This window comes from Parasteatoda tepidariorum, chromosome 8 (genome assembly GCF_043381705.1).
Source record: "Parasteatoda tepidariorum isolate YZ-2023 chromosome 8, CAS_Ptep_4.0, whole genome shotgun sequence".
Lineage (NCBI taxonomy): Eukaryota > Metazoa > Arthropoda > Arachnida > Araneae > Theridiidae > Parasteatoda > Parasteatoda tepidariorum.
Window position 1 is genome coordinate 15,654,491 of NC_092211.1, and position 22,724 is coordinate 15,677,214.

Consider the following 22,724-nt stretch of genomic DNA (forward strand, 5'->3'; position numbering starts at 1 on the left):
GTAAATGAGTTTTATGACTGGGTGAAATTTTCTTCGAATTGCTTTATTAGTTTTTAAAATATGACTAAAAACGTAAAAAGTGAAATTAACATTAAGGGGTACGAACTTTGGATCGCTCTCCTGAACAAACTATGGGAACCATATTTCCCAGATTGCGGCTACCCCCTATTTTTTTTTAATTATTTAAAGAGGGTAAAAAAAGCCTTTTTGATTACAGTTTTAAAATGTTTAAATCTTCTCCATCACTGTTGTTTTTATTATTCTAAAATTGTATATGAGTTAAAAATATTAATTTTTATTTTTCTTTATTATGCTTTAATATTTTAAAATACATTTTCTTAAATGCATATTTATTTCGAGCGAAAATAATGGCAGAACCGTATAAAAATGTATTGGTGGTAATAAACTTTTATATTATATGATTTCAATGCTTCAGCAATTCAATTTTATATATTCGTGAATAGCTTAAATTTATGTTTAACAATTAAAAATAGAAATATGTAATTCTTTTAAAAATTGAGCAATTAAGCTTTTATTTGATGATTAAACTTTTTATTCAGATAGTTATTTATTTTAATATATTTTGTATTTTTTAATTATCACAAATGTATATTTTGAAGCTCTAATTGATCTTTTTCTAATTTCTGAGAAATTATGCTTTGTAAACTTGTAGCAAATGTGTATAATGGTATATCTAAGAGCTCGATCGACAAAGGATGGGGTCTTTTGTTATAACAATATCCAGGTCTCAATTCTAACTCCTTAAGTCAGTGTTTCCCAAACTTATGACTTTTGTGTACCCTTTCTAAATTTTTCGTAACGCTGTACACCATTAATAAGAAAATGAATGTATTTTTTAAGAAATATGTTTATTTTTAGAATAAAAAAATTGCTCAAAAGTTAAAAATCACACCTGGCTGTTAAATTATTAACTGTTAACTCTGCAAAAATAGCCAATAGAAAAATACCTAATCGTAAATTTTCATGACTAGCTTTGTTTTTAAATAAAAAATTTTGAAATTTTCGTTTGTTGCAAGATATTTCGCATAAGAGCGCGTACCCCAACTAAACTATTCCCGTACCCCTGGGGGTACGCGTAACACACTTTGGGAAACATTGCCTTAAGTCAATGTAAATTAATATTTTACTTTTTTAATGTCCGATTTGTATTATGATTAATTGTATTTATCGATGCTTTATTTAGAAGCGTTAATGCAATTGAATCAACTTTACTGATATATAAATAACAAAGATTGTATTGGTCAAAAAATTATTTTTCACAAAACTTGTTAAGAATTTTTCACTTTTATTTTATCTTACTTATTAGCTAAAAATATAGTTCCCTTACGTTTTTACTGATGTAAAACTGAATTTTTTTTCCTTAAATTTTATAAAAACAAAGCATTTAATCCTTATAAATTTCTTTGAAAGTAAAAATATGTACAATAAGTCATGATTTAATATTCATCCCCTTTAACATAGTTTGAAGCTAAAAAATATTTCAGATTGTAAGGTCTTAAGGGGTTTATAGCCCTATAAATTATGAGCCTAATAGATCAATAGACCAAGCAGGGCCATAATCAGACCCTGCTTGATCTTGGGTCAGATCTCTCCTCTCAAGTTTAAAAATAGTTAATGCATGCGAGCTTAAATGCCATAAGAAACTCTAAATTTGTTTTTAAATTATTTTTTTATTTAAATACAATTTTTTGCTGGTTTTAAAAATCCTAATAATTTTAATTTGTCATTAATGCTATATTTGTTTAATTCGAAATTTAAATTCTATGTTTTTTCATAGAAATGCTGAATGCTAGATAGATATTTCCATTATAAATGCTTATTAAAGATATAAGTAAATGAAATAGAGTGTTTTTAAAGTTTTCTTTAAACTAGTAGCATAGTAACGTGTTGTTTGAATGGATATTTTTATAAAAAACAGTTCAAAATATTGACTGTAGGATCAAGAAATGCAAATCAATATTTAACTGATTGATCTTCTCTAATGTTTAATCAGCTTAATGGTGATTTTAAATATAATACTTTCCTCATACCTAAGAAATAAAGTTATAAATTACAATTAAATTTATAAAATTGAAAAATTAGATTTTGTTTCTTTTTAAATTTTACTTATTTAAATAGCTCCATCTTCTGATATCCTTGTACTATATTTTTTAATATCCCTCTAATGGGCCATGTTACTTTATCCACGTTGTTACAGAAATACTTTTTTCTTGTTTCTTTGATTTTTTGTAAAATGCAGTTCAAATTGAAAAAATAATTAGAAATATGAAGTTTCAAAAAATTTTTTTTTTCATGAAGCTTATTAATCAGTTAGTATAGTTTTTTTAAATTCAGCCGCTAACATTGTTTCAAATTGAAATCTCTACATTACCTACTATTTTCTTTATGCACTTTTTTGTATTAATATCATCTACATAGTGAAAAATCATTTAGAAGATTTCAATTCATTTCATTATTCGAAATTTTTTTAAAAAGAAATATTTTTATGATGTTGTTGCTGATAAATTAGTTTAAATAATATTTAAATTATAATACAGTATTAGGAAAAGCATATATATGCAATAATTCGCAGTAATTGATGTGATTTTAATCTGTAATCTATAATCTACTCTTTATCTTGCTTACCTCACATTAGCATATTTTTAAAATAAAATAACTAGTTTAAAAAAAATTTATAAAATCTTTTTATGATGTCATTGGTGATATATTTGGTCCCTTTTCGAAAAAAATATATATGGTGATCTTCTTTGAGCAAGTGAAGTTTAGCTGTTGCATATTTATTCTAAATTTATTAATTTTTCTTTTCCTATTCGCAATACTTAGAAATCGGATAGTTACAATTTAAATAACTGTAATGAAAGTAATAAGTGAATTAATAGTAAAAAAAAAATCAAATTTAACACCAAAAAATTGTTACATTAAATTTTTATTTCAAAGGGAAAAAAAAATTCAATTTTATAATTCTTATATATAGAATTTTTATAGAATTTTTATGTGAAGAACTTTATAAGCTTTATAACACGAAAACGGAAAATAATAATATAATTTCTTTAAAGTTAAATAGCGAAATGCGAAATAAATAATGAACTTTTAAAGGAAGATAAATATTCGAGTTTTTAGTATCATTTATGTACAAGTGTGCCAAAAAAAAAAAAAAAAAAAGACTGACCACCTTGAATAACTTTTGATCTAACAATCGAATCCTAACGTTCTAGAACTCGATCTTAACGGTTATAGGTGGCTGAAATCAAATATGGTAATTAATTTTAAGTTACGAAATCATACACAGAAACGTCCTTTCTCTGAATATACATACCTTTTTTCAAACGGATTCTAATTTTTGACCCTCAAAATGTACGAGGTAGCTGCTATCTGAGAAACAAGGTCTCCATAGTTTGGCCAGGAGAGTGATCCAAAGTTTGGATCTTATATTGTTAATGTTATTTTTTGCGTATTTCGCCATACCTCGGGAACTTTTTGAACAAATTAAAAAAATTTTCCTTACAATTATAAAACTCGGTAATCCAAAGAATATTCCATTCAAAAAGTAAATTTAAGTTAATTTTTATTGCTTCCTACTATTTTTTAATATTTTATTTAATAATAGTCAAAAATATTTCGAATTGTAAGGTATACAAACTTTTACATCATTTTAAAGTATGTTGTTTTACATGGCAAAATACCAAATTTATGCAAAATTGGCCGATTAGTTCCTAAAAAAGGAATTTTAAAAATGTCGTAAATTTAAAATTGCATTTCCCAGAAACTATTCAACCGACTTCGCTCAAAATATATATTTTGCCATGCAAAATTACTTTAAAATGACGTAAGAAATTGTATACCTCACAAATCAAAATTTTTTTGACTATGATTAAATAAAATAATAAAAAGTAATAAATATTAACTAAAATTTATTTTTTGAATGGAATTATCTTCGGATAAATTAGTTTTATAATTGTTTGCAGAAATTTTTCAATTCACTTCAAAAGTTCTGTAAAAATGGCGAAATACCAAAAAATAAAATTAGCATTATGAGGTCCAAACTTTGGATCACTCTCCTGACCAAACTATGTGGGCCATATTTCCCAGATTGCGGCTACCCCCTATATTTTTGGGGCCAGAAATCCGAATCCGTCAAGGAAAAAAAATGAATGCTGATTCAAATAAATTGCATTTTTGTGTCTGATTTTGTAACTTAAAATATCGTCTGCACTAATTAATTAACATATTTCATATGACCTCCTTGAAGATTGAGTCCTAAATTGTGAAGATCCAATCATTATATCAAAAGTTATTCAGTGTCGTCCCTTTTTCTTGCCTCCTTGTACATGAAAAATATCGTAATACTGTAAATGTCAACAATTTTGGTGGGAAAAATTAAGTTACGATTATTTTCCTCTTTAAAACGACCTATAAGCTACTACTATAACTTGAAAACTTACGTGATACCGAAAATTGTGCAACTTTGGCAGAATAAATAAGTCAAAGCTATTTTCATTGTTATAATGCCTAATAAAATATTTTAAAATTATCTTTATACTTTACATCATTTACAAACTATTGTTCTAATTTGAACAGTTTTGTGATATCGTGCAACAATTTCGCAAGGTCTTTTAAATATGGCTTTAAACAGTCAGAGAATTAGAAGCTTCAATTTTTCCTTTTACTTCAGTAGCACTATTTTGAAAACCTAAAAAAATTGCGTTTTGTGTTGAAAAATATTTAAAATTACGTATTAAATGAGTACTGAAAATGTTCCTTTTAAGAAATTTTTCATTCGATTCTATATTAGTTTTCGTACACAACATTATTATTTTTTTTCTCTTAACGACAGAAAAACATCTTGATGTGAGTTTTGTTATAAATTATTCAGGAGCAATAATTTCCGAACTGTTCAAAATTTAAAGATATCTTTAACAAATTTTTTATTCCTATACACCGTGAATATATCATATTTCGTATCGATTGAAATCATTATAATGGAATCTGCTAAATGTTAAACAAGACAGCTTTGCCAGTTGTTTTAAATTTGAATTTTGAATTTAAAAGTGAATTTCGTTCTCAAATCATTGTAATATAAAATACTAGGATATAAAACGAAGCAATTTTGCAAGCATTTCCGAATATTAACTCTGGAGTGCTAACCAAAGTAATTTAAACGTAATTTTTCGCGGTAGAGTTTTTTTAAATGTAATTTTAAGACAAATTTAATTCTCTAATCCTTGTTAATGTAACATTTTAATCTTTTGTGAAACCAGTCAATGTAATAGATTAACATGTTATATCCAATTGCCAGCATTGTCAGCTTTTTTTCTTCTTTTTTTTTAAAAGTTAAAAAAAAGTAATTATGAACTATTGTCAAGTTTTTATATCAATAAGTAGAGGTCTCTTCTTGTGTCTCTTCTTCTGTTTGTAGCAGGAAGAACTTTTTCACTTAAGATCTTTGTGTGAATTAAAAACTTACCAAAGTTGCCTAAATTTCTGTCAACTTTGTCATCATTTTAAAATAAGAATTTTTGTGGGTAGACTATCTTCAAAATCAAGCCACAACGAATTTTTTTTTCTTCTTTTCATTGTTCGATTATGAAGAAATTTTGATCTGGACCTTAACAGAGCGGCAAAAATCATAATTTAAAATTCTGGAGCAGCTGCCCGGCTATTCACTAACGCATTTAAAAATAAGAACTTTGGCGGGTGGTCGACTTTGCAATCAAACCATATTGAAAACCTTTGTCTTTCCCATCTTTCGATTATAAGAAAAATTCGATCAGAATCTTAACAGGGTGCCAAAAATCATGATTTTTTAAGACCTTGCAAAGTTTCTCCGCTTTCGACTAACGCAAATGTCAAACTAGTAACTACTTCCTCTGTTTATGAGTAGTTTAGCAATTACAAGTCTCGACTTTAGATACAATTTCTGAAAAACAGCATTTTTCTCACGGGTGGTAAAGAGTGATAACAACCTAACAAGGAAGGAAATGTTATCCATCAATTCTAAAATCGGGGACCATTAGGGTTGAGGAAGGGGGGATGGAAATTTCTGCTAGGGCATCTGCTTAAAATGTTCTTATCTGACATCTTGAAGACTTGCCATTGGTTCCAGACAAATCCAAATTCTTTAAGAATCTTTTTGGTTGGTTAATGGTTGACAAAGCCAAAGGGATATGACTCTAAAAGAAAAAAACAAGCTTGACTGGGGGATGAGGGGATAAGCATGTCTACAATTCAAGAAGCTTTGGCGTCAATTTCCAGCGCCATTCATTCCTAACAAATCCAAGAACTGGTAATTATGAACAACGGCCCCAAAAGAGCGGCATTTCTACAAAGAGCAGAGGACTAAGTGACTTTGACAAACGGCGCTTTTGATAAATAGTACCAACCATTAGTTGTTCTTTGTGTTCTTTTTTTTTCAAAAGTTGTTCTCAGGGATCGTGTTCTCAGAGACTTTAGGTTGTCATTTTTTTAAACAGATGGTTCTTTACATGGTCGACTATTTTTATGGCTTAAAGTTCAATCTCTGGGTGAGCGCGTCTTATAAGTATCAAGTGAAAAAATGAAGGATGGCAACTAAAATTTATCACTCGCACAATCTTTCTAAAGAGTAGCGGAAATCCTTTGATTGTTGTAAAATAATGATTTAATTCAAGTTTAAATCAAGCGAAAAACCGAAAAATCGTTAGTTTTCTGCATTAATTGGAATTTGTTTGATTATTTGCATTTTACATACGCATGAAAGGGACAATAGTGGTACCACATTTGACGCACATTCTTGCGTACATAGAATACAAGTTGAAAATTGAATAAATAATCCCTAGAAACGGAAGGTGAATTATATCATTTGATTTAAAATCTTCATTGGCTTCAAAAATATGCTGATCGAAATAAAACTTGACATATTTCAACCTTTAACAAAATAGACGCCCATTTTCACCTTTGTTTCTTTTCATTCACGCCTTTTCCATATTCATATTTTTGAAGAAGTCAATGAAGTATTTTAATCAAGTAACGTGTTGAAAATGTATTCATAACATACTATGTAGACACAGAAATGTTTTAGAACAAAGGAAATATTTTTTTAAATATATATTANAAAAAAATATTTTTTTTTAATGTTTAATGTTTCTAGCAACATTTTTCTTTTCAATTGTATTTTTAAATGCTAACTTTTTTTTAAAATTTTTTTTCGTTTTTAAATAAAGTTATCTTCTATTTTTTAGTTTTTTTCAAGACACTTAAAAACGTTTCAGTATCATCATGTACTAATAGACGCTTACATAACAGTTATTTCCATAACACTCTTAGAATGTTTCTAGTTTCATACGAAACGTTTCATTCTAGTTAACGCATCGAAAAAAAAAGTTTTTGTTTTTTTGTATCAAAAGTAAGCATGTTACTTGTTTAAATACTTGACATTTCAAAATTTTAAATGTAAATAATTTTGTCAAATCTTTCTTCTATAGGTCTCTTATTAATAAGAATTTCTTATGGTTAAAAAATGATATCGTTTGAAAAATTGAGGGAGGTTATATTTCATCTTGTAAGTAATATTAAAAAAAATGTAAGCTTTTAACAATTTAGTTTGAAACAAAAAAAATTTGTTATATAATTTTAATTTATTTCAATGAGTGAAAAGACTTCAGATTAGGAAAAAAAATATTGCACTAGAGGCTGAAAAATTTCTAAGGTTGAAATTGATATTTCAGAACTGCTGCCGATATGAAAAATGTTTTTCAAAGAATGTTTTACTCAGAATTTGAGAGCCCTCATTTTTACATCTTTGAACTTCTGTATTTTGATATTTGCTTAAGAATATTTGATGTTTAATAACTTCTTCTAATAGATGCTCAAGGACAATTCATATTTGCATATTGTTTTGAAGATTTTTTATTTCTGTTTTAAAAAGGTTTGATACTTATTCAACGATATATGATATTGGTTTCAAAGAAATTTATATATTTTGTTTAAAAAAGTTATTTTAAGGTTTTTTGGTGCTTGTTTCAAAAATAAGTGTCCTTTACTTGAAAGAGTTTTGATTTTCTTTTCTTCAAATAAATTTGATATTTTTTTGTAAAGTGATTTGATTATTTGTTTCAAAGATAACAAATTTTTGTTACAAAGATTTTCGGTACTTTTAAACGGATGGTATTTTGGCAGTTTTCAAATTTTTTTGATTTTTATCGATAAAAAAATCAGAAGAAATTTCAAGCATACGCACGCTGTTAAAAGTTATGTTAGTTTCATTTTCATTATAATGCTGATGTATAGCAATTAGTTTATTCGTAAAAATTAAATAAATATGAATTATAGCAAATGCAAATTTTCATCACTTTTTTTCTGACGGTGGGTTTTACTTACTTCTATGACCGAACTTTAATCTTGAAATTTATAAGGGATTTAAAGTGCTGCATAAAAACAGTTGTTATAATATTCGCTTAGAGATTTAGTTACTTATTTTAATTACATAGATGTATAGAATTGCATAGACCTATATTAGTTTGAACAATAATAGTAGAATGTAAAATTCCTTACTTTTAGGTATTGCATCGTGTGGTAAAATAGGCATGATATCGTTTTAGGTATAAATAAATATGATAAAAATTAAGAAAAAAGCTTTTCAATCGTTTTCAATAAATATTTTCATCACGCTTTTAGAATTATCCATTTTAAGCCTTGTATCTGCCAAATATTAAGAGTTTTGAAAGAAATAACATTTATTTTCATAAGATATTTTTAGTTATCCGAAATAATTATCATTGTAAAATCCACAGAAACCTTCTAATTATAGCTGTTAATTATTCTTATGACTAAAATAACCTTGCAATCTTTTGTTCTAACCATCATTGTGATCAAATCATGGAATCACCAGGTTTAGAAATTTTTAACATATTCCATAATTCTACTGTAAAACACTAGCAAAACTTTTTTTCTGTTTAGAAATAACGCAATACATATTATATAATATATATACCATAACATATACTATAACATTATATAGCATGTATATAATGCACAATTTTCCATAACAATTTATTCCTTTGACAAAATTGAAATTATTTCTTAAGATTTTATTTTTTAAGAAAACTGTGTAAATATATCGAAACTCTGAATGATTTGACCCTTATTAATTTAATGATTGTTGTAAGAAATTGCGATTGTTCAATCAACAATTATGTTTGAAGCATCTTTACAAAGTAGTTTTCCAACAATTTTATTCAATCACATTTGTGTGTTTTTTTATAACGATGTTTTAAATACAAAATTATTAAATTTAAATTAAATTGAAGAATTTTAAACAAACCAATTCAAAACTCTTACATATACCATGTTTTCCTTCAGAGATATTAAATTAGTGTTAATATTTAATTCAATTTTTTAAATGAATTAGCAAAACTTTATTACTTATTAAGATGGGTTTCGCTCTGCTGATGCATCAAAGTTTTTTTTTCGAGTTTCATTTCAGCTTCATAAGTTCGAAACCAATGAGAAACAGTAATTGGGAACATGAAGAGATTTTGTTTTAGAGTAAATTTAGTTTATAGTTCGCGAATAAAAAACGATTATTTATCGTGAATGAAATGAAAATGAAGGAAATGAAATGACCATGAATGAAAAACGAAATGTAAAATTCAGCATGCAGTGTAATAATATTTATATTCATATTATATTTTAATTACAGGAAGTTTCTAAATATCCCTAAAATCATTGGAAAAAATTATTTTTGCTAATATTTTAACAAAATTCTTAAAATAAATGTTGGCCTACATGTTAATTTGTAACATTTTTATTTGAAAATATATATTTTTTATCTGATTTGCATAAACTTTTGTTAAAAAATAACGTGCATTAAAAAAAATTATTTTTTAACAACTTTCAAAGATTAATTTGATCAAACTATAAACACTAACTAATAAAAATTTACAAAAGAGTATACATTTAAGAAAATATGTATGCAGAAAAATAAAATTATTGATGTAAATGCAAAAAAAAAATATATATATTATTTTTCACTCTTTTCATTTCATTTGAAAATGATATTTTATATTAATATCTATATTAGTACTACAAAATTACTTTTAAAAGATTGCACACTTAGAATCTACTGCGAAAATAGTTTGTACAAAAGTTAAAAGTACACTAAATATGCTAATATACTAAATATACTTTTGAATATACAAAATATACAAATATACTAAATATACTTTTGAATATACAAAATATACAAATATACAAATATACTAAATATATTTTTGAATATAGAAAATATACAAATATACAAATATACTAAATATGCTTTTGAATATACAAAATATACAAATATACAAATATACTAAATATACTTTTGAATATACAAAATATACAAATTTTGAATGGTTTTTAGATACAAATTATCAAATATTACCACGCCTAAAAATTATTTTAATAAAAATAAAAATACTAATTTACAGTTTGTTTTAGAAAGTATACATTTAATAAAATATATATGCAGAAAAGGCAATTGTTAACGAAACTGCTATTACTTGAAGCCAACAGTTTGCTACAACTAATTAAGTCGTCTAATTAAGTCTTAGTGCTATCAATCGTTTACTTAACCAAATACAGTTTTTGTTATAATCCACAGATTATAAAATAAGCTTTAAATTTAAATTTTTTTAAAAGCTTCTTAATTTCGAAACTGTATAAATTCATTTTATAATTTCTTTGTAAGAATTAAAATTTATTTGATGCAAACAATAAATACTTCATTTTTCATCTATGTTTTGAAAAAAAAAAGTTTCATGTATATCAACCATTTTACAAATATATGAAATAATTTTTTTCAGTTTTCATTTGGAAAATACAGAAATTGACTTATTATATGCTATGTAATATTGTTTGATAACAAACTAATGTTTAATTTAGCACAAAAGATTTGATTGGAAAACCAATTTTTTAAAGCATATGATTATTAGTTTCAATAATTATGCTCAGTAATCTTGTGCATTCATTTTATACACTTCCAACGCTTTAAAAATACAGCACAGATACGTTTAATTCTTTTTTGTAAATCTCAAGAAATCATAGTTTCGCGAAAAATTTTAATTTAAATGTATTTTTAATTCATTATTGAAAGAACACAACAAATAAATACAAAGTTTGTATTCTTTTGCAAAGTTTTTTTTTAAAGAAATTCGTATAGAAATGTATTTTGAATTAGTAATTAAGCTAAAGAAATTTTTTTTAAGAATTTGTCACTTCTTGGTTTACTGCCATATAAAAAACAGTAAAAAGTGTTTTCAATAATGAAATTTTGCTGTTTTTTTATTCTACTAAACAAATCTTATAATATCATTATTCCTATTATACGAATATTTCTTGTCTTACGCGTGAGTTTTTTAATATGTGTCTATATCTTAAAAAGGATATGTAAGAAAAATTCGAATGTTTAGTTTTTTGTTGAAATATCAGTTTTCTTATAAGAAAATTTTCTCAGATTTGTGATTTTTTTTAATATGTGTCAATATTTAAGAAATAAATTTTATAAAATTTCGAATTTTTATGTTTTTGAAAGTATTTTAAAGAAAGATATATTAAATATAATATTTAATTAATTCTATATTTTTATTTTTGGGAGAAATGTGGTAGCCAATATATATTTAAATGAATTGTTATAATGCCTTAGTTAAAAAAAAATTTATCCTACGAAATCTAAACTATTGTAATGTCATTTATATAATATGTTAACGTTTTATTTTTTGATTATATCTTCTTATATTTAAAGGAATGTGCTTTCAGCCTGTTTATTTTTCGTATGCTTAACATATAGTAAAAATATAAAAGTATATTAATACATTTACTATATAGTTAGAACGGAGCAGAAAATAAAATTTCCCGACTTTTATTTATTTAGAGAACATCAAAATTTAAAACGGTGAAAAATATAAAAATTATATTTTCAACTTAAATATCGTATAAAATTACAAAGAGTTGCATTTACAACTAAATATTTTAATGCATTTGCTTTACTGAATCAAAAGATTTTAAAACTTTTTGCAATAATTGTTTCATTTTGATAATGGCTGTACCTAGTCATACTCTTCCTTATTTCTCGGTGTATCTTTTATCGTATCTTTTTCTTTTATCTTTATTTTTTTTCTCTGTAAGACTTTTTTCCTAAATAAATTTTAAATCGAGTAGAACACTTGTTTTTGAACAGAAGACCAAGTCAAACATCTGTTTAAAGCTACCAGAATATGTTGAAATTTAATGCATGAAATTTCTGGCCTTTTGGGAATATCAAAAAGCAAGGTAATTTTTATCGAAGCGCTTTGGTAACGATTTCAACAATAAAATATGGTTATTATAATAAGTGATAAAACTTGGTAAATGTGGTAAAATTTGGTAAATTTCTTAGGAAACTTTAGAGCTATTCATAAAAACCATTTATTTGGTTAAATTTGCTTTCTCGTTCTGTATTTTTTACTATATGTGTGCTAATAAGAACTATAAATTTGAAAACCAGGACTGCCAGTTAATCACTACCATATGAACGAAATAATTATCAAATTAATCGTCTAAATAAAGTATATTTTGCTTTATCTGTTGTGTTGTATTGTTTAATTTGTTGTACTTTTTTTACCTTACCATACAGTACCTTAATTTTACCAGAAGAATTATTTCACCGTCATTCTATTACTAAAACAGCTAGTTTGTTTCTGATGTTTTTATTTTAATATTTGATTTGCCATTTTCATTTTAATGTAATTTATTTTTAAAAGCTGTTAATCATTCAGACACTAGTGTATGATATTAGCCAGGACGGACTATTAATAAAGTCTTTTTAACTTTAAATATATTTTAACTTTTAGTGTAATCACTTTTCCTTAACAACACAAACATTGAAAATGCACTACAATCTGTAAAAAAAATGAATTACAATAAAAAGATCGGCCTCACAAAGCAAACTAATGCAGTGATAAGCATTCGAATAAATGTTTAAGCAAATTTGTGTCATTGTGTCCGCGATTTAGAAAGCACCGTTCTAAGAAAACGCTATTTGAAATTAGAAAACAATTCTTTCATGCGCACTTATTTTAATTCCAGACGTTCGAAGCATCGTTCTCTTTCATATAGTCGTTTTTATGGATAATGATCAAAAATTAGCTGATGCATTATTAAAAAATAAATAATAATAATTAAAACAAATTCATTCTTAAATGGTGAAAACTGGTGCTTGAAAAATATTTAATATACGCAATTTCAAAATATTTTTACGAAGTTTGGCAGTACAATTATGATTTAAGTTTTTTAATGCACTTATTTGTCACTTAGGGATAGAAAAACCTCCTATAGATTTGGCAGTACTTTTATTTAAGCTCTTTTAATGCACTTTTGGAGATAGAAAATATCTTATAAGTTTGACAGTACAACTATTATTTAAGTTTTTTTAATGCATTTATTTATCTTTTGGAGATAGAAAATATCCTATAGGTTTAACTGTGCAATTATTATTCAAGTTTTTTTAATCCACTTATTTATCGTTTGGAGATGGAAAATATCTTATAGGTTTAACTGTGCAATTATCATTCAAATTTTGTTAATGCACTATTTTATTTTTTGGAGATAGAAAATATCTTATGAGTTTGACAGTACAGTTATTATTTAAGTTTTCTTATAGCACTTATTTATCTTTTGGAGATAGAAATTATCTTATAAATTTAACAGTACAATTATTATTTAAGTTTTTTAATGCCCTTATTTAACGTGTGAGGATAGAAAATTTTATTAATGAAAGCTTAAAGATGTTGAAAAAGTTTCATAATTTTTTTTTTCTCCATAAATAAAATCTTTCAAATAACACTGATAAGCAATAGTTGATCGAACGTTATCTCCTACGGGGGATAGGCTGTGACTTAACCGGGAAAAGATATAAAGGTTCTCGGCTTTCCAGAGATACGGAAAAATTGCTGAAGGGTATTATGGGAGCACTTAAACATTATGACCCCTTTAAAAAAGGATCCATGCTCCTCATAAATTCCACTAGCTCCTCCCTCAAGATAAGAAAGAACCAATCTCTGAACAGTTCAGAACATTATGTTAAAATAATGGCATGGAATTCGGAGTGGGTGGGTAGGTCAAAGGTCGAAATATTTTCATAAGTGATGTAACCCACCCTACCCTGTTGACCCTCTCCCTACAGATACTTAATGTAAACTTATTGTCATAAATATTATCTGTTTAGAGATGACAAAGAGATGATACCAATCTGCTGACATGAAAATATACGGATTTCAGGTGTGATATCAATGGCTGAAACAAATTTGTTTGCAGTTTGGCAAAAAAGATAAATTATTGTACTCAGGTGAAAATATTTGTCTCCAAAATGTATTCTTAACACCAGCTTGTTGTTGCTTCTTGCAACAGGTAAAAAAAAGAACCCACGTGCTTTGAATGTAGGATTTATGACGCCAATGTGTCAATGAAACATGTTGCTATGAAGCTAATCTGAACGAAAACATGTTGTCAAAAAGAGCCTTTTATTTAATTCTAAATGCGAGATAAAATGTGAAGACAGGAACAGGATTAAAGATATTTTTCCGATAAATTTTGTATAGAAATACATTTAAAATGAGATTTGAAGTTTCGCAAGCTGTAAATATTTTTCTTAATAATAATTTTCCCCACAATCATTCCTTAATAAGCCCTATTTTGTTTTCAAAAAATAATTTAAAGCCAAAAAAAATAATTAGTTTGCTTTTCGAGCCCTTTTCGTGATTCTTGAATTTGAATTTTTTGTTAAATGAACTGGGACAAATAAAAATGTTTTTTTTATGTAGTAAAATATTCTAGAGTGATATAGATTGTAAGTTATGTAAAACTTCAAATTATAATTTTTAACTTATTTTTGCAGGAAGTTTAAAAGTAGATATATCTTACATTTCAATGTTAGGTGACACAGTCTTGATGCGAAAAAAAATACAACCTTAAGAAATTTATAGTATTTACAATAAATAATGTGTAATCTGTCTCAAAATGCAATTGCATTTAATCATTGTTTATTGTTTTCAAAAATAAGCATGAAACATTTGAATTATATCTGAATAGGCATGAAAAGGCACACGAATTATAATTTTTGTCAATAGTATGAACTATTTCCATCTGCATAATCAACTTAAATTTTTTTTTCTCACAGTTAAAATAAAAAGCACATTTTAAACCACTTTCATCATTTTAAAAGCTTTTTTTTTTAAACGTAAATTCTTGCGACTGACAAAAAACATATGTTAATATTTAAGGCAGTTCTCACTTCATTTTTATGTTCAGATCATATGTATTGCATGAGCCACTCTCATGAAATTAAACAACTAGTATTATAAAAACATAAATTGACACAAAATATATACATACAGTCTAAGTATTATGATTATTAATAAAAAACCGTTTTTTTTTGCAAATGTGATAAATTATGCACAGTAATCATAATCCATGGTTACTATTAATAATTGAAAAAGAAGTTTTGTCAGCTTCATTATTAGGCATAAAGTATTGAAATTTCAATTCTAACGTATTTTATATATGTCTATGCTCTGCAATGATAAATCTACCAAAGATTAAAGATGCAGACAAAGTTTAAAAAAAAATGAAATTTACCGGAAATTTGGATTTTTAGTTATGTTTCAATTTAAACTGATCTGAACAAAATAAACTATATCTTCAGATATATAATTTTAAAATATTTATTCACTATAGCTGACGTTAGGTGGGCAATACTTCAAGAGGTAAGTTAAATTGATGGTACAGACCTGTGACTTGTTTGTTCAGCCAAGAAAAATTCTAGATACGTTTACTGAATTTCCGTCATAATCAAATAATCAAACATTTCAAAAGCAGAAGATTTTATGGAGAATAATGTCTACTGGGAGAGACGGCTGCACACACACAGTCTTTGAAACAAAAATTTGTTATTGCTTTTTTCGGCCATTAAGTGTATTCAAATAAAGAGGAAATGATTAAGAGTAAATAGTTACTCACAACGCGCAAAAATTAAAAATTTGTTCAATTATTTTTATAACATATAATTACGAAATTAACGAATTAATGAAATTACGAATATAAAACAAAAAAAAATATTCACAGCAAATAAGAAAGAAAGGCACTAAAGAATGCAAATGAGGAATGAATTAAATAAAATTTAGAATAAATAATTACGCACAAATGGCTAAAATTAAAAGAAACAGTTTTATTGTTTTATGACAGATAATTGCAAAATTAACAGACTTAATGATATTTTTTTAAAAAAAATTATTTTTACAATAAATTTTACAAATGAAGCGAGTAGTTTTTAAATCTAAAAAATACGAAAAAGAAATTGAAGAAGATAAACAATAAATAATTACACAAAAACGGTTAAATTTTTTTTAAAAATAGTTTAATTATTTTATGCCAGATAATTACAAAATTAACGCTCTATTTATATCGAAAAAAATAATTCAATATTCTTTAAAAAATGTGCAAAAAAGTCTTGTAATTTTTAATAGGAAATGCATACGAATAAAAAATTAACTGAGATTTAGAACAAATAATTGCACCTATACTGTTAAAATTTAAACACAAATTGTTTAATTATTGCATAATAAGTAATTACGAAATTAAAGCATTGGTTGATATTTAAAAAATAATTGAATATTTACTAAAAATTATGCTCAAGAAAATAATAATTTTTATCTGATATAGGTACACACGAATAAGAAATTAAATAAGATTATAAAATAAATAATTATACTGAAACGGGGGAAATTAAGAAGTCAATTAATCATTTAATGACAGACAATTGCGAAATTAACGCATATTTAAAAAATAATTAAAGATTCACTAGAAATTGTGCATGGGAAGCTAGTAATGTTTAAATCTAAATACACACGAGAGTTTAAATGAGATTAGGAATGAATTATTACACACAAGCGGCTGAAATTTAAAATTAGATCAATTATTTTATGACATATAGCTACGAAATTAAATGGTGGCTAAAAATTATTGATATTTGAAACATAAAAAAATATTCCTTACAAGTTATATGAAGGAAGCTTGTAATAAAATCTATATAACTAAAATTAAGAGCTTGTGTAAAAAACGTTGCAGTAAACGATAAAGGGCTGAGTGTTACTTATGAATCACGATAAATTTCGTTATTTAAAAACTATCTAATACTGATTATTCATGCAAAAAATTATTTTAAATTTATTTATGAGGCCTCACCAACTTGAGGATACAATTTCTGTATCATGCTGAAATTTACCGAGAGAATATAATTCTCTGAAGCAGTATTCTATAATTCTAATAAATTTAAAGCCTTAACTAATCTATAATTAATCTATTAATTAATCTATAATTCTAATAAATTTAATAAAATAATGTAATGTGGCTCCAAAAATAACTTAACAACGTTTTTATGCAGAAAAATAAATTTTGAGGTCAAATATTTTCATAACAAAAACACAATTTCACAAAAGCAACAACTATAAACTACATTTTGTTAAAATATTTTGCTTTACATTTCGATGCTGTTTGAAATGAGAATAATTCGAGAAATTATATCTAGCTGAATTTTAATGAAGTACAGAAGACACACGAGCTATTTTTCTGTGCTTGCTATTATAATGCATATTTATTATTTAATAGTGCGTTTTTATCATATTACATTGACATTTGTGCGTATATCAATAAGTAAATGAATTTGTAATAAAATTTATTATGTGATTTTGTGTGACTCAATTTGTTTTATTTTTGACACAGTAATTTTTTTAATCACTTTTCTTGTAGATTTTTTACGTAACGTCTACTAGCACAAACTCACCCGTTCTGAAAATTTACCATGCCATGCTAATTTTGTGCAGTGTATTCACCCAAAAGCATAACGTGGCACTCATTTTATGCATTATCTAATCTCGTTAAGATTTACAATATAATTACATTAAAATATTGCTTTACAACATTATCGCACTATCAAATCGTATCATTACTATTTTATGCACGACATTTCTTCCAAAATATAAGGGGACAAGGAATCAAAATGCATCATGAAATATCAAATTGAACTAGTCTACGTAAAAAATCTGCTTTCAGGAATAGTAAAAACTTTTCTGACCACTAAATTATATTAAGTGAAAAATTTCTATCATAAACTCTTTTCTATTTATTACAGTTAAATTGAATATAAATGCATACTATTTTATGCCTACCTAAAATTTGATATTATATATATAGTATAAATTCTCACAAAATAAGGTAACTGCATCTCGTTATTCCATTTCACGAATAAGAGCTAATGAACTAGTGATCGGAGACATGAGCTCAAGAATCGAGCAAAATTGTGGAACACCCAATTTGAAGAAAAGAGATAGAACCTGATAGAATATGAAGTCTATTTTATAAATTTCTGTCTTGCACTATGCAAAACCGCGTTTAATAAAATCTGTAACTTTGACAAACCTTCGAAACTGACACCACACATGAATACATAAAGTCACGATGGCTTAAGAGATGAAGCACTAGCAACAGGAGTGGTAAATTTAGCATAACTAATTCCATTTATGACAAACTAAATCATATAATTCTCAAATATTGCATTAATTTCAATGGTGATATAAATAGTTGTGAGATGTTTAGCTAATCTTAGGCAATAAATTCATTGCCGTCGTGCTGACCATGGGAGAATTCTGTGATTTTCTTTCATGGTACGCAAATATGGTTTAATTTCCCTCTAAGAAAGACTTGACTCGGGAGACTTATTTTCTGATTTGGTTCATAAAATATATAACTTCGATAATCATTCATTACGGCTATTTTCATCTCCAATGATAAACATAGATAATCATTTACGGTATTAAATGACAGCATAAATTTTTTTTCAAAAACTTTTAACATATATTTAATTAAAACATCTCTTTTTTCCGAATTACTGCTATGTTAAAGCCATTCATTTCAATCGAATAATATTTCATTATTCATTAGAACTCAATAATTTTAACTGGAGTGATATAGTGACTTAGCTATTTGATCAATATTTTCCAAATAGCAACCATTGTAGTTAGAAATAGGTATATGATAATGTGTCATTGTGGTGGCCACTATATAAAGCTTTCTAACTCTCCCTGGACTGGGATATGCAACTGTGGTGTTTAGAGCATTCTACTGCGAATCCAGAGACTTTTTGTTCGAATCCCACAGGCAGTTAATGAAAATCTCTTTCCCAGCATTTCCCCCTCACTTTTGAGACTATGCAGTTTGTTCAAACATGAGTATATGCTGTTTTAATCATGAATAAATGGGACTTTTAAATTTGGCTATTATTTGTTTAGGAACTAATTAGAAACAATTTAGCCTAATTTTGAAAACTTTTTATCAGAGTTTTTTTTTAAAAATTCAACCTGTATTGAATAAAAATAAATAAATAATTGATCAACCATTTTTTCAACTAAATCCAAATTTCTGTTTCTTTAGAAAGTTTTACTTTATATTTTTATAACCGTCTTTGTTTTAGGTTTACGACTACTAATATTTAACTACGTAGCCCTGTAATTTTGAGCCCATTCCAGAAGACAAGGGAACTCCTGGATCAAGTATTAGGAGAAATTTGCTTTCATGGATGAGTTTTTGATGGATCTAGCCCCATTTGCGTTGCACAGAGAGGAAGATCACGGGAACCTTCTACGGTTAACCCGACAAGGCACGGCAAGGGGAGGGGGCACTCGAGGCATGGCAAGGAGACTCTAACCCATGATCCGTTTACCATTGAGGATATTTCACGTTAGCATTGTTGTCGGTGCTAGCCGAATGCAAATTCGCATCAACAAGCTAGCTATTACAGGGATTCGAACCCGGTGTGCCCATCTATAGAAAGTTTGTAATAAATGTACCAATCAATACATGAGAAACAAAAAAGTCAACGGAATGATTAAGTGGGAAAAATCACCTCAAAAATGACAGCTAGCAAAATCAGGTTACAAGAGTACACCCTCACTTTCCAGGGTCTAAAATATTTCCTTAAAATCACACGTAGAGAATTTTTTGAGAACGAAATCTTGTTATAACAAAATCTTGGATGCTTTTCATCGATCTATTCATCAAAATTAAAATGAGATCAAAAACTTGTGTGCACAATCTCTTGTGAGAATAAAATTTCTCGTGGTCATATTCCGTGAGACAAAATCTCAAGTGCAAATTTTAACTCACACTCATGAATTCTTATTAATAGATTTCATATTGTAGTGATAATGAAATGATACTTAATCGTGTTGTCGTTCCTTAAGATTTTATGATATGAGTCTTACGAGATCTATAGCAACGTTATTGAATATATAGTAGTACTTACTTAAAAATTGAAAGTGGATTGCTATAAGCAAGTGCAGGTAAGGAAAGCTGCCCAAGCTGGCTAATTAGGCCAAATTTTAAGCAACATGTTTTTGTATGCATAAAAATAGTTTTAAATGTAGTTTAACAAAGTAAAATTACTGAATTTAATAAAGGCTTGATTTTATATGCTTTACATATTTCATATACTTTTTAGTATATTTAGCAACTAGCGTCATTTTTCTACGAGGCAGGTAATTTTCCTAATTTTTAATGGATAAAGATTGCGTTGTTTCGGAGTAAATCAGTATTTATTCAAAAGTAAATAAATGTAAAAAAAAAAAGAAATTAAAATCAGTATTTATGCAAATTTTTTATATAAATAAAGAGGGAATATCTCGTTTATATATTATACTTAGCTCAGAATTCTGTTCCGAAATACACAAATAACGTAATCATTGCAGCAGAAATTTTTTATTTGCATATTAACATATTTTTCATTTTGTTTTCTTACATTGTTAAAAAAAATATTTTACAAATGTTTTTTTTTTCAACGCTAGAAGTTGAGTTCAAATCTGAAATAATTCTTTAACATTTTAACGTTGCACCTTAAGAAAAATAAATAACTGTAAATTTTATAGGGAAAAAAACATTTTTTACAGAAAAAAAAATTGTTCAAAGATAAATACAGATTTTTTCAGTTTTTAATCGTTACTCGCTTTCAGTAAAAAATTCTCGTTTCTTATAGACTTTCTCAGCATATTTGATATTTTAAAGCTATTTTTCACAAAACAGCTCTCTGTTTTTCACCCTATTCATAAACGGATTAAAACTTTCAATTCAAAGTCTAGTTTTTGCCATGCAATCTTGTTTATCACAAGATAACTTTTTATTTCTTTTCAAATCATTTACTATGTCTTCTCTCACTTTACGGCAATTATTTTATTGTTTTGAGCATCGCATAAGTAAATTGCGAATCAACTTCATTGTCAAATTGATACTTTACCTAATTATTATTTGTCGTCAGACATTATTTTTCGGTAAGTTGAATTGTCAGACATTTTTGAAGAGCATGCCAATATGGTCTTGAACGTATTTTTTCGCATAAATATGATTTCAATAAATAACACTTTAAGGGAAAAGACAGTTTAAGATTTTTCTTCCTAACGAAACACTAGAGCTGTGATGTGTCAGGGGATAGAGTATTTGCTTGCCAATGAGGTGGACGGGGTTCGAATCCCAGTGATAGATGGTCGATATGAATTCCGCATATGGTTTGCACCAACCACAGTGCTTACGTAAAATATCCTCATTGGTAGACGGATCTCGGGCTAGAGTCCCGATACAGTCAGGTTAATTATGGGAGGATTATGTGATTTTCCTCTCCATGTAACGCAAATACAGGTTAGTTCCGTCAAACAGTCCTCCACGAAAGCAAAATTTCTCCCTATACATGAGCAAGAGTTTCCTTGTCTTCTGGATTGGGTTCAAAATTACAAGTCCACAGCGTTGAACAATCGTAGTCGTAAACCCAAAAAATTGGTTGACTGTTCAATGACGGTTATAAAATGAAAATAAAAATATCCAAACACTAGAGCTACCGTGTATCAGAGATCTCACCTCTCAATTAGATAACCCGGGTTTGAATGCCAGCGTTGCCTGGTCATATGAATTCTGTTCTTGGCTCGCATGCTGAAATAGTTTTTTATAGAGTTTTTTTGGTTTAAAAATAGGTGTCTGATCTTAAATAACAGTATTTTTCAGCCGAAACAAAAAGGAAAAAAACGCTTTCATACTGGCACACCTGCTAACAATTTTTTTTTTAAATTTAAGAAAAATATATGCATATACACACACCGAAGAGCCATCACATTATGACCACCCTGCTAATAAAATGTAGAACCACCCTTAGCCCTCAAAACTGCTAGCACCCGCCGTGGCATTGATTCCACAAGTTGCTGATAGGTAGTCTGAGGTATCTGGTACCAAGCGCTCACCAACTGGTCCTGCAATTCCCTCACATTGCGAGGGGGTAGCGTGGTTTGGTTTTCCAAATAGGACCACAAATGCTCTATTGAATTAAGGTCAGGTGAATTTGGGGGCCAAGATATGACTTGAAAGTCACTGGATTATTCCTCAAACCAATCCATGTCGATTCGACCCTTATGACATGGTGCATTATCCTGTTGGTAAACGCAATCCCCCGCAGGAAAAACTGTCGCCATGAATGGGAGAACCTGATCTGCAACTATGTTCAAGTAGCTTACAGACGTCAGGGATTGTTCTATGAGGATTATGGGTCCTAATGTGCCCCATGAAAACATTGCTCCTGGGCGAGAAACCATGAAAACCAGGGCGAGTCCATTGTTATAGATGGA

The 22,724-nt window shown here is 27.2% G+C and overlaps 1 long non-coding RNA gene across 1 annotated transcript in view; it reads left to right on the top strand.

The window, feature by feature from the left end:
* The window catches only part of LOC139426197 (uncharacterized), a 33,866-nt gene that overhangs the window by 3,908 nt on the left and 7,234 nt on the right, over window positions 1-22,724 (top strand). The gene's annotated exons all lie outside the window — the stretch shown is intronic.